General features: G+C 36.4%; 1 pseudogene; it reads left to right on the plus strand.

Moving 5' to 3' along the window:
* Nucleotides 1–3,709: 3,709 nt before the first annotated feature.
* Nucleotides 3,710–8,550, plus strand: LOC140138366 (cytochrome P450 2U1-like; annotated as a pseudogene).
* Nucleotides 8,551–13,951: the final 5,401 nt, after the last annotated feature.

The raw sequence follows: 13,951 nt of genomic DNA on the forward strand, positions 1-13,951 counted from the left end.
GGGGAAAAACCAAAAAGAGGTAGAATTGCAGGTGGTGTTGCTATTTTCCTTAAACATGATCTGATTGGTGGTGTTAAACTTCTGAATACAAAACAAAGTGATTCTGTGTTTTTATTTCTGGACAAACAATTCTTTGGTTTTACAAATGATATTGTTTTTGGAGTTGTTTATTTGCCACCAATCGACTCAAAAAGACATGAAAGAAAGTCTGATTTAAATTTTGATTCGTTGGAAGATGTTCTTCTAGATTTAAGAACGTCTTATTCTACAGCAAATTTTCTTATCTCGGTGATTTCAATGCCCGGTCAGGTACTGAACATGATTTTATTTTGGACGATTCATATGACTATATTCCAAGCATTGATCATGTTGATGTTTATAACGTAGATTCTTTCTGTGCAGCTCGCTGCTCTAAGGACAAAGTTGTTAATGTTTGGGGTCGTAGACTTATTGAGTTGTGTAAAGTACTTAATATTCACATCATGAATGGACGGTCAGAAAGAGATAAAGAAGGTGAATATACCTTTGTTAGTCACCAAGGTCTTAGTCTTGTGGATTATCTACTGGTGAGCAGCCAATTCTTTAATGCGGTGAATGATTTTGAAGTGACTATGCGTACTGAATCCGACCATCTACCTATCACCTGGTCTATTAAGACAGGAGCTTTGCATAACATGTTCACAAATAATATCAATGATACATGTAGTACAGGTAGCATTCATGAAAAGTATAAATGGAAAGACCAGTATGTTAATGAGTTTAGGTGCAATCTAGCTTCAAATGAGGTTTATGAACTTTTAAATGGGTGTGACAATGCGATAAATTCCAGTGACGGAAGTAGTGCTACATCCCAGCTGCTTAATGCATTGAAGTTGGCTGCAAATAACATGCTGTGTAAACCAAGTCGTAGTAATAATAATAATATGAAAAATGATGGTTGGTTTGATGATGAATGTAGAAGTATGAAAAAGAAAAAGCTTAATTTACTTAAGAAATTCAGAACAAAAAGAACTGAAACTGATTTAAGAAATTATATTGCTTGTCGGTCAGATTATAAGAAGTTATGTAAAACAAAAAAAGACGTTTATAACAAAATGTTACAAACGGAGTTGGAAGATAAGGTCAATGACCCAAACGAGTTTTGGGAAACATTCTAAAAATGAGCCTAGAGTTGCAAATAATTTGGGTATTGATGATTGGTTTAATCACTTTCAAACTGTTTTTCAAAAAAATGATTTTGTGAATTTTGATCAAAATGAGGTTGAAGAAGAGAATTTGTTTGATCCAAATCGTGACGTCGAAGAGCTTAATGCTCCAATAAGTAGGCATGAAATTGAAGTTGCTGTTTCTAAAATGAAATGTAAAAAAGCTGTTGGTCCTGATGGGCTACCAGCTGAGGTGTTTAAATTTTCTCTTGATTACATTTTGCCTTTGTTGAAAAGATATTTTAATTTAATTTTTGATACTGCTGTCATTCCAGATTCGTGGACAGTAAGTATTATTGTTCCAATTTTTAAGAAGGGTGATGTGAATAGTCCCTCAAATTACAGGCCTATTTCTCTTCTCGATGTCATAAGAAAAATTTTTATGTATATTATAAACAGTCGTTTGTATTCTTGGTGTGAAAATAATAATATTTTGCCTGAAAATCAAGCCGGTTTTAGGAAAGGCTATATGACTGTTGATAACATTTTTACACTCCATGGTATTATTCAAAAATTTTTGGTCAGAAAACGTGGTAAATGTTATTGTCTTTATGTTGATTTCTCGAGGGCCTTTGACAGCATACCTCGGGATAAGTTCCTTAAAATAATTAAGGATATTGGTGTTAATGGTAAATTGTATAATATTCTTTGTAATATAAACAATATTTTAAAATCGTGTATTAAAAGTGGCTCACATCTTTCAGATCTCTTTGATTGCCCCTTTGGTCTTCGTCAGGGCTGCCAAATTAGCCCTCTTTCCTTCTCAATTTTTATTAGTGAGCTTTCAAGACTTCTTGATGTTAATGGTGGTCGTGGAATTCAACTTGATAATAACACTGAAGTCAAATCATTGTTCTATGCAGATGATATTGTTTTAGTTGCAGATAGTGTTGGTAGTTTAAAAAAACACATCGATGTTCTTGAATTGTTTTGTAATACTTGGGGCATGTCAGTAAATGTAGATAAGACCAAGGTTATCATAAACCGAAAAGGAGGCAAATCAGGAAGGTATGAAAAGTGGTTTTTTCAATGTAAAGAGCTTGAAATTGTTAGCGCCTATAAATATCTTGGTGTAATGGTTTCAACTGGTAATACTTTTACTGAAGCAACCAAAACGCTTGCTATGCAAGCAACAAAAGCAATGTATGCTTTAGAAAGTGCAATGAAAAAGGTTGGTGGTTTGCCCTTCTCTGCATATTTCAAAATTTTTGATTCAGTCATTGCACCTATTTTGCTTTATGGTTCTGAGATCTGGGGTGTAAAAAGATATGATGCGATTGAGAATGTACATATTAAGGTCTGTAAAAAGTTTTTAGGGGTATCATACAATACATCAAATAGTGCTTCTTTGGGTGAATGCGGAAGACCCCCTATGTATACTTTTCAGGTTGTGCGTTGTATAAAATATTGGTTGAAATTAATTTTTATGTCAAATGATAGATACCCAAAGAAATGTTATCTGATGCTTTTTAATTTAGATCAACGTGGTATGACAAATTGGACTACAAATATAAAACACTTATTGCAGACGTCTGGTTTCGGTGTAGTGTGGCAAACTCAAGATGTTGGTGATTTAAAATTATTTTTGAATATTTTTGCCACCAGAATTAGAGATATTTCCTTTCAAAATTGGTTTTCTGATATGAGTTCAAGGAATAAATTAAGAACCTACATTCAGTTCAAATCACTCCTTGCTCCTGAAAGGTACTTATTATTGATTAGAAATTTTGGTAAAAGAAGGGCCATGGCAAAATTAAGATGTTCCGATCACCCTCTCAGAATTGAAACTGGCAGGTGGAATAAAATAAACGCCGAGGAGAGGTTTTGCGAATTGTGCAATGATGGTAGTGTTGAAGATGAATATCACTTTGTTTTGGTATGTCCCTTTTTCGGATTTTAAGAGATAAGTACATTCCTGTTTTTTATAGAGTCAATCCATCATTATATAAGTTTATCTCTTTGATGAAAAATGAAGATATTAATGTTATTCAAACACTTTCAGAGTTTATTTATATTGCTCTCAAACTCAGGTATAATATGCATTCTGATACATAATGTTTCTCTATTAATCTAAATTGTTGATTTTTCTTTCATATGCATGTAAATAATGTCTGTCACCGTGTAATTATTGTTTGCTTTGTACTATGGGCTGGAGGCCTACGTACTTAATAAAATACAATGAATGAATGAATATGTGTTATTCCAGAAAATCCAGCAATACATTTATACGCCGTGTTCTCGTAAATTTGGCATGACAACTGGTCAGCAGTTTTCCCTGACTTTGTCCAGAAGTTCAAGTTCACTGCGCAATCAGAAAAAGACACCCAACAATTATTATAAACAACGCTTGCGCCTCTGTACAGGTACAGCTTTCAACTCGGTATAAAGTCAAGTTCGCTGTACACCTGCAATAGGCCGAATTAATTCGTCACTTCGCCGGTCAAGCATATAAAATCGGCAATCAAGTGACAACGATTGAATAGGTTTACTTGGCAAATTCAAAGATGGCGAATATAATGAATAGCATTCTTCAGTCGCTCATCCAGGACTGGACAACGATTCTCCTTGCTGTATTTGCGTTTGCGTTACTATATCTTAGCATCATAAATAATCGGAAACCAGCAAGAAAGTTACCACCGGGTCCCCTATTCAGGTGGCCCATATTAGGTAACCTCCCAAGTCTCGATCCAAAGGAACCCTATAAAACTATCAACCAATTAGCTGAGAAGTACGGACCAGTTTATCGCCTACAATTTGGATCTTTTCCTGTGCTTATTCTCAACGATTTTGAGTCCGTGCGTCAAGCGTTTCTTAAACAGGCTGCTGAGTTTGATGACAGACCTGAAATTCTTGTTTTTGTAATGGACCGTCTTGGAAAAGGTAGGTGCAGCAGCAAAGTTTTGCAATCGGGTCTTTGCCAATTAAGGGATCTGGAATGAGCGTTTCGACAGTATTTTTTGTGGGACATGAGAGCACATCAGACATATCGAATCGCATTCTGAATACGAAGAATGTCTTTCTGATATCAAATAATTTTCAATTTTTTGAAATTCACGATATAATAAAAATTTTATGACAAATTATTAAAATTTTATATTTTCAAATTTTTGATATATAACAGTCCTCGAAGTAAATTTTATAAATCTAATGATATATTCTTAAAGCGTATGTAGCTGGGAGGAAAAGCCGACGATCAATTGAAAATGTTGACCTTTCATATTGAAGATATGGATTTTTTTCCCAAAAGACCTAATTTGTTTTGGTGTTTTGGGAAAAAATCCATATCTTCAATACGAAAGGTCGAAATTTTCAATTGATCGTCGGCTTTTCATCCCACCTAGATACACTTAAAGTATAAATCATCAGATTTATAAAGTTTACTTCGAGTACTGTTAAATATCAAAAATGTAAATTTTTAATCATTTGCTATAAAATGTGTATTACATTGCGAATTTTAAAAATTCAAAATTATTTGATATCAGAAGGACATTGTTCGTATTCAGAATGCAATTCGATATGTCTGATGTGCTCTAATGTCCCACAATAAATACTGTCCAAACGTTCATACCCCATCCCTTAAGGAGCTTCAAAATCGTGATCATTACGCCAAACTGTTCCAAATTATAGTACAAAAGTAAGTTGTAAGTCCCTGAGTATATTCCGTCTGCATAGCTGATGTTTTTGATGGACATTTGAAGTAGATGTGCCATATTCATTTTAACTTTTCCTCTTTAAATAGCGTTATTTCAACTTCCTGAATAATAGAGTGTGCAGTGAGCATGGTTAAAGCTAGTGAAGGAGAAAAACACTAATGGCATAGAAAGAATTTGAACTGATCGGTTGTACATAACATTATCATGTTTATATGTTTTGAATCATGAAGAAAAATTCTCATTCGGTCTATTGAACTTTAACTTGGGTAAGACGACATTTCGGATTTTGAAAGTATGAAATTTCCGTGGGATAGTAAATCAAGTTTTTTTTTTACGAGATGCATTCTTACTTTTCACTTGCAGGTCTTGTTCGAGCTCACAGTAGTATGGTACAACGCATACGACGGCGATTCGCATTAGCTGCTTTCCGTGATCTTGGTATGGGGAAGTTCAAACTGGAAGAACAAATCACTGAAGAAATCCAACGTCTATGTAATGTTATTTCTGAACATGAAGGCAAAGAATTCTCACCATTTCACTGCTTGGAAATGACTAGTTGCAATGTCGTGTGTTGTCTCATTTTCGGACATGGCTTAGCTTATGATGATCCGAAACTATTGCGCATTCTTAATGGTCTGGTACAAATCTTCAAAGATGGCTCATTCGCTGGTCTTGCAAACTTTGTACCTTGGATGCGATACTTGCCATTCTCAGGGGTTAACAACATCGAACGACTAGGTAGTCAAAATGACAAATGTTATAAAGAAATGATTGACCTATCGAGTGAGAGATACACTCCCGGGGATCCACACAATTTCATTGATACATACTTAGACAATCGGGAGAAGATCCAGGAAGAAAATCCTGATATTGCTAAATGGTTCGACGATGACGATTTCATATCGTGTGTAGGTGATCTATTCGGAGCTGGAACGGAAACTACATCCACAACATTAAAGTGGGGTTTGCTTTACATGATCCTGCATCCTGATATCCAAGAGAAGGTCCAAGTAGAATTGGATTCTGTGACTGAGCGGGATAGAATGCCTTCTTTAAAAGACAGACCTCGACTTCCGTACACCGAAGCAACTCTTCTTGAAATACAGCGCATTGGTAGCATTGGTCCTCTCGGAGTGCCAAGAGCAGCTACTATTGATACTAAGCTTTGTGGATTTGATATACCACAAGGTACGATGGTGATACCGAATCTATGGGCCATTCATCATGATGAAAGAATCTGGAAGGAAGCGGAGTCATTTAAACCAGAGAGATTTCTAGATTCTGATGGAAAAGTGAATCGCAGGGAAGAGTTGATCCCATTTTCGATTGGTATGAATGTATCATATTTCACTTATACAGGGTGTCCCATAAAAAGCGGGATCCAACGAATGTTGCGATTTTAAAAAGTGTTCTCAACCATCATTAGGCGTTTACATACCTGAAAGCCTCATCTATTAGCTATAATTTGCCGGAAACCAGAGTTCATTTGATAAAATAGTTTTAAAGTAATTTATAATTGCCGTGTGGGCACAGGCCACGTGCGTCCATCTGTGGATCAATTTGCTATTTTTCATCAATGAATCAGAACATTATGGTAATGGATATAAATCCTTTAGCATGTTTAGCAGTGATGACACTGAAACTGTTAATTTCACCTTTCACTCCTTCTTGCTCTTCATGTATCTATAGGTAATCCACTCTTTTCCAGCTGAAAGACTTATGGAATAAGCTTATGGAATCAGTTCTCAATGACGAAGATCAAAATAAATCCTTCTTTCGGAATGGCTGTGCACTTATGGCGTCATCCATTATATCCCACTCGTTCAATGGCTGATTGTACAGTACCTTTGATATAACCTCAATTTGACTGATTCCACGTGTTTCACTTTGCGAATACGTTGCTGTGCTAAATTCATAGATCACAGCTCACTTACTTCATTTCATTAAAGATCTGCCCAGATCTTTCGGTTGTTTATACCCTTGAAGCTCTTTGACATTACAGTCATGTTCTAATATTAGGGGATTTCTTTCAGGGGGTTACAGGACTTTGTTATAGACCATTATGTATCATTCCCATTACCAAGAACCGAATCGAACAGATACTGTGGTACCCTAGCAAACAATAAACCCAGGCGATAAACCAGTCACGTTCTGTCAGGTGATTGGTTTGACATGGAAGCAAATCTGTCTGCTCGCTCCAAATTGAGTAAAATGCAGCCTTGAGCATTTACAATAAATTGAATACAACTGTGTTTTAATAATGATGCAGATACTTTGGAAGTAAGTGCAGTATTGGCTATGGAAAATAACCGTGATAACATGGCTCTGAGATACTGCGTGTTATCCTAAAAGCAGCGGCCGATTTGCGAGGCAAATGGACACATAATATAATGAATACAAAGAAACACCAATACCGGTAATATAAGTCATCATAAAAGTAAAAGAGCGAATATTTAATATGCAGACAACGTTAGCCAGAGAAGAATATAGGTGTTAAAGCAAATGACTTTGCGACATTGATCCCGAAATAGGTAGTTTTGTGGATGTTTTAATTAATCATATGCCCTACTTATTGTTTTTCTTTGTGTTCAGGAAAACGTCGATGTTGGGTGAACAGTTAGCTTTGATGGAACTCTTCCTTATCTTCACCCATCTTCTTCATAAATTCTCATTTCGTCTACCAGAAGGAGCTCAGCCAAGCCTGGAACCACAAATGGGCATGACTCTCGTTTCCAAGGAGTATAGAATAGTTGCAGTACCCCGATAAGACATCACAGGAAATTGATATGTTTTTATGCAACACAGCATACGTAAATGTTGTAGCGATTTGACTGGCGACGAAGTTAAACAAAAATGTATCCACATATAATTGGCACGGCGACCTTTGCAATGATGATCTCAATTTACCTTTCAACCACTTTAATGATGAAAATAAATTATCAATAGAATGGCAGAATATTCACTCGATTGTATGAACATTCAATCAAATTGTATAAAATCAAAACACAGAGTCTATGATCAAATTTATTGAGGATAATAGTGACTACAAAAAGTATGATCATGTACGCTTTGACCCCATAAAGTTATAAATAATAAATGTCAGGGGCGCACAGTGTCATCGCCCCAATATCTTCATGGCATAAATCGCCATGGTAGGTTGAATCCACAGCCACGCATGGCCATTTTGTTCCGACCTTTGAGACGCATAATGAGCCGAGGGATAGTTCGGCACATATAAAATCAGAATTTTTGTCAGTTTTTGATTTCAAGACGCACGGTTCTTTCTCAAGACGCAAGCTACCGACTATCATATCCGTTCAACACATATATTCAAGTGCAAGGAACAAAATATGGCTTCTTTAGACTAAATAAATTACGGGAGATATTCATCATTTTCTACCCCGGTATCCAAAGATTTATCGTCTGAATATCACATCGTGCATAGCACATTCACGTGTATCGATCCCGGGTATTCATTTCAGTGTCTCTGATGTATAATGTAATTATTAACCGGGCGATGTCGGTGTGGGGCGTCAATCCGCTCTGAAGTTTAGCGGGGAACACATATTTTGAAGTTCGGCATGAGCGCCACACGTCTGGCTTTTATTATCTATAATTATTATGATGATGATTTTACCTCATTTGTTTGTAGTAAAACAGACCTGAAAATATGGGTCTAATAGACTTACATGACGCAGTGGTGTTTGAGGTGCATATATATATCCTCCTCAGAAAATGGAATTTCTTAACATTTTACCTCATTATTGGTAATAGTAGAACCATGGAGGTATATAATATACCTCCATAGTAGAACAGACCTCAACAAATGGGTTTATATACCTTTTCAAACCCCATTCGCAAATTGCACCGAAATGAGATCACGTGACTTATAAGCAATCGAGTACGAGTACGTCTGGTGCACAACGCTTGATGAATATTGTACAGGCAGGGAAACTAAATCAATACACGTCTATCTCGGCTATGCACGCTACACGTGTATTGATTTTCAAACGATAGATCTTTTGGATACCGGGGTAAAAAATGTTGAATATCTCCCGTCATTTTTGCTTTCAAAAGAACCCAATTGTAGGGCTTGCACTTGAATATATGTGTTGAAAGAACATGATAATGTTACGCTTACCGGTTCAACGTTGTGGTGGTAGCTGCCGTCGATAAAGCATTGTAAGTCTTGCTCACAATCTGGCCTCGCACACACTTAAACTAAGTGATAAAATGTTTATAATATAATTTCCTACCTTCAAATGTGTCTCCAATTGGTTAAAATATGAACAATGAAATGAACTTCCCATTCATAGTGTTTAACCAACTATTGGTTATATTTTGCCCAACATGCTTTGCCCAACTGGTTGGTTACCGTAATGTTAACCAGTAGTTGGTCAATGTTTTTAACCAGCCTGTGGTTATCTTGTTAACCAACCCAGGTTGGTTAACAATATAACCAACTGTTGGGCTGTTCACCTGTAAATACATAGTTGGTTAAAATTTTTAACCAATGTTCTGAGAGTGTAGTGTGATAAAGACTTTATGTTTGTGACACGTGCTATTTGGGAAAGGCACACTTTCACGCGTCAAGGTGGTGGAGGCATTGCGGCCGACACTTTTTTATCCTTTGCATTTTCAAATGCATTTGAAAAAATATAGGCTTTGCTATAACATAAACTGGTGCAAAGTAAGGTTAATTACCGAATAATGCTAAATTATAAAATTAATTAATTAATTAATTAATATTAATTAATTAATTAATTAATTAATATGTAAACAAATATATAAATGAAAATAACCAAATATGCCAAAATTTAAATAATTAGATGTACTGTCACAATATAAACCAACTCGGTGTCTTATCAATGGCGTAGGTATCTCGTGTTGGCAACATATTAAATTTAAGTTCAAGGACTTTGCAAAGTCCACGAACTTAAAAGTTGAATACGATCGCTATATATAGCCTTTGTTAGCATCAAATACCATGCCATGTGGATGGGTTGAAGGTGACGTCATCAATACCATTCAAGCTTCTTTTTAGGAAGCGATTTGTTTCTGAATTTGAACTAAAGTAACTAGTATTTCGCGGTTCTCGCCGTGCGCGGTGCGTCGGACGCAATGTCTCCACCACCTTGACGGCATCATTTAATCCGTTAAGCAGCAGTGGCGTAACCAGCGGGGGGGGGGCAGGGGCTGGAGCCCCCCCCATTTTAAAGTAGGCCTACTTCTGAGAGTTATTAATTAACCTCATATCTGGTCATTTTAACCTTAAAAAACACAAATTTTTGCGCGCTTCGCACGCATTTATTCCACTTTTTTACCATATGTCACCAGTTCAGCTTCAATATGCCAAAAATTTCGCGCGCATTTGTACCATACACTTCTTTTGTCGCCCCTCATTTATTATGTTTTCCCCGCTTGCCCCCCCCAATGAAAATGTCTAGTTACGCCACTGTTAAGCAGGGCAACCTTTACATTATTTGCCTCGTTAAAGTGGTCGGTCCCAACGCAGTGAACGCACTGCAGGGTCTATTGTTCTATTGTGTCCGATTTGAGCGCTGACATATTGGAAAATGTTGCCAATCAATATTCATGAGAGTGTACATTCAACGTCCATGGTTATCGCAATTGGGTGACTTGGTGAAATACATCTGACTGGGTGTTTTAATTACGTGACGCATAAAGGTTTTGGCATCGTTGAATGGCTGCCTAGTGCTGCTATATGCTTAGTTTCTATAATAATGATTATCATTTTCTTCATTCATTCCTTTCTTTTCCTTTCTCTGCACTTATTCTTTCTTATGCCTGCACTTTAGAAATTTAGATGGGTTTCGCAACAAATTTTACCCCTAGTAAACAGGACTGTAAAAGATACCCCTAAGCAGGTTTTTTATCTCAAATGTACCACCCTTACAGGTTTTTGATAAAGTAAACCCTTATAGTATAAGATCATTGAAAGGGCTATGCATAATCATGTTTACTCTTTTTTAAATCGAAATGGTATCTTATATGTTCATCAATCAGGATTTCGTCCTGGTCATTCTACCGAGACTGCTCTTGTTGACATGGTTGACGATTGGCTGACGAACATCAACAGCGGTGAAATGACTGGTGTTGCCTTTATCGACCTTAGAAAAGCGTTCGACACCGTAAATCATGATATTTTGCTTAGAAAGCTCCATTATATTGGGGCATCTGAAGATACAGTTAAATGGTTTGCATCGTATTTATCTTGTAGAAAGCACAGAGTTACTTTTAAGGGTATTATCTCTGATTCTCTTGAAATAAAAGTTGGTGTTCCCCAGGGCAGTATATTGGGCCCATTATTATTTTTGATTTTTATCAATGATATGCCAAATGTAATATCACATGGGAAAATATCTATGTACGCAGACGACACCACTCTGTCTGTCAGTGGTACTGATACTGATATTATTTCTAAAAAGCTCACTGACGATCTATACTGATAAGACAAATGTTATGCTCATTGGTAGTGAGCCTAAGTTACGTAATGATAAATGCTCTGCTTTTTCAGTTTCCATTGATGATTGTCAACTTGTATTAAAAAGAGTTCATAGTGCCAAATGTCTTGGTGTAAAGATATAGATTCTAAATTACTTTGGCACGATCATGTTAATTCAGTCATACCGAAATTATTTTGTAAAATAGGACTCTTGAGACGTCTAAAAACATTTCTTGACGTTCGCACTCTTAATGTTTTATATAAGGCTCTTATCCAACCGCAGTTCGACTATTGCAGTGTAGTTTGGTTTGGTCGCTTCAATGAAGATGTACGTAAATTATGTGTTTTACATTTAAGCGATGTGCTAGAATAATATTGCGTGCCAACTACCTTACGTCTTCTGATATAATGTTTCCTATATTAGGATGGGAATCACTTCCAAATCGTGCAATGTATTTCAAATCACTGTTAATGTTTATGTCTTAACGATTTATCACCACAGTACCTTATCAACAGGTTTTCTTATGTACATGAAAAGCATAATGTGAACACCAGACAAGCTGCGTCCAATTTATTGGCTCTACCGCCTTTCACAAATGGTTATGACACTGGGTACTTTAAATCATCTTTTTCATATAGTGGGGTTGAGGTTTGGAATAAACTGAGTAATGATGTAAGAAGTTCAATAAATGTGCAGACTTTCAAGCAAAGATTCAAGTCTTAAAAAAATTGAGCATGTACTTGTTAATGATGTATTTCTATTTTACTTTGAAAATTGTATATATTTCTGTATTTTAATTTTGTATCTAATAGTTGTATATTTTATATATTGCATGTTGAAAATTGTTGCCTTTTAATGTTATGTAAATGTATTGCAGGGCCCCATGTAAGACCAGTTATCGGCTGAATTGGGCTACCCTGGATAAATATGAATAAATTTAAAAAAATAGTAGACCTGCATGTTTATAATTTTATCTTGATAAAGTAAACCCTTATAGTAGACCTGCATGTTTATAATTTTCTATTATTTATGTTTGGGTGATATTCCTGATTTAAAACATGCCAGGGAAACACGCTTTGTGAAATAGCGGAATCATTAAAATGAAGGTTAAAAAACAACCCTTTTTTGAAAACTGGCCTTTTTACCACCTAACCAAGTTGCGCGATTCGCGTTTACTCGGTTAAAAGGACCCATAATTCGCGTTTTTCTGGTCACGCATTTGTCGCTGTGAAGCTTCAGTGGCTCCGACCTTTAAGATCGGGTCCGATGCGCAATCAGAAAAAAACATAACCAACATAACCTAGACTGCGCTTGCGCTTAGGTCATGTTGACACTAAATGCATATTTCAAAGTGAGGTCATGGTACACATAAGAGAAAACAATTCGGAAAGTTTGGAGTTTGGTCGAGGGAACACTATCTAGGAAGTCTTGATAAACTTTGTGAACGAAATTTACGCTGCAGACTACTTTGTTGAAACTACTTCGTCACCATTCCGGGCAAGCAAATAAGGCATCAAGTGACGACAAAGAATGAGTAACTTGTCAAATCCCAAAATGACGAATAACCTGTTTCAGTCGCTCGTCCAAAACTGGGCAACGGTTCTCCTCGCTCTATTTACCGTTACGTTACTATACATTAGCGTAAGAAATAATCGGAAACCAGGAAAAAAGTTACCCCCGGGACCCCTATTCAGGTGGCCCATATTAGGTAATCTCCCAAGTCTCGATCCCGGGATCTAGAGGAAGGGATAAGCATCCTAGTCTGCTGCCCTCATTCGAAATATGTATCCTAGGTCTAGACAATAGGCGGATTAGCGGCCATTTTGTCTTCGACATGATTTTATTCACGTGTCCTTATACTTTAGTACACAAATATATAAGTTAACAGGTTTACAATATTAAAATTATATTTTGAATATGCAATATATTCTGTAGTAAATCGATCAAATGACGGTGATTGTTCAGGTATTTTATGCTTGATAAAATTAAACTGTCTGACCAGCTAGTATTCTCCTCCGCCGTCAGTGTGATTCCAGACACTCCACGTACCGTGTTGCGAAGGTGGAGGAGACTAAAGCTGTATTGACCAAAGAGCTTTTAAATAGAAATAGAGTCGCAATAGATTATATAATCTTTTGTTCGTTTGATGCCGATTAGAAGCTGCGACAGGCTATTCATAAAAGTGGTACCATTGTTTCGAATAAAGGGGTTCCGCCATTAAATTGGTCACTGATCCGGCATCATATTAACGCTCTACACAACAGGCGAGTATCAATAAGTGACCACACTACAGTCATGTGTAAGGGCAGTCATGTGTAAAGTGGTACCATTGTACTCAATGTATCCCAAATGTGTGCTTGTGTGGGTCTGAAGACTATAAGGAGGCTTTAGCTGTCGATGCAATCATCTTTACCACCCACCTGACGATAGGTGTTTCATTTAAATAAATTGAATGCTCTAGCTGATCGATTACACATTAGAATGTATGAAGGCTGCCATGTCCAGTCCATTATCTATATTACACTATAATGGTAATCGCTATACGTATACATGTAAGTATAAGTATAGGCCTATAAAGGTTGTTTTTAAGAAATTTCCATTTAATTTTATTTTAAGAAGGAGATTG

The sequence above is a fragment of the Amphiura filiformis genome, chromosome 17, assembly GCF_039555335.1.
Source record: "Amphiura filiformis chromosome 17, Afil_fr2py, whole genome shotgun sequence".
In the NCBI taxonomy this organism is placed as follows: domain Eukaryota; kingdom Metazoa; phylum Echinodermata; class Ophiuroidea; order Amphilepidida; family Amphiuridae; genus Amphiura; species Amphiura filiformis.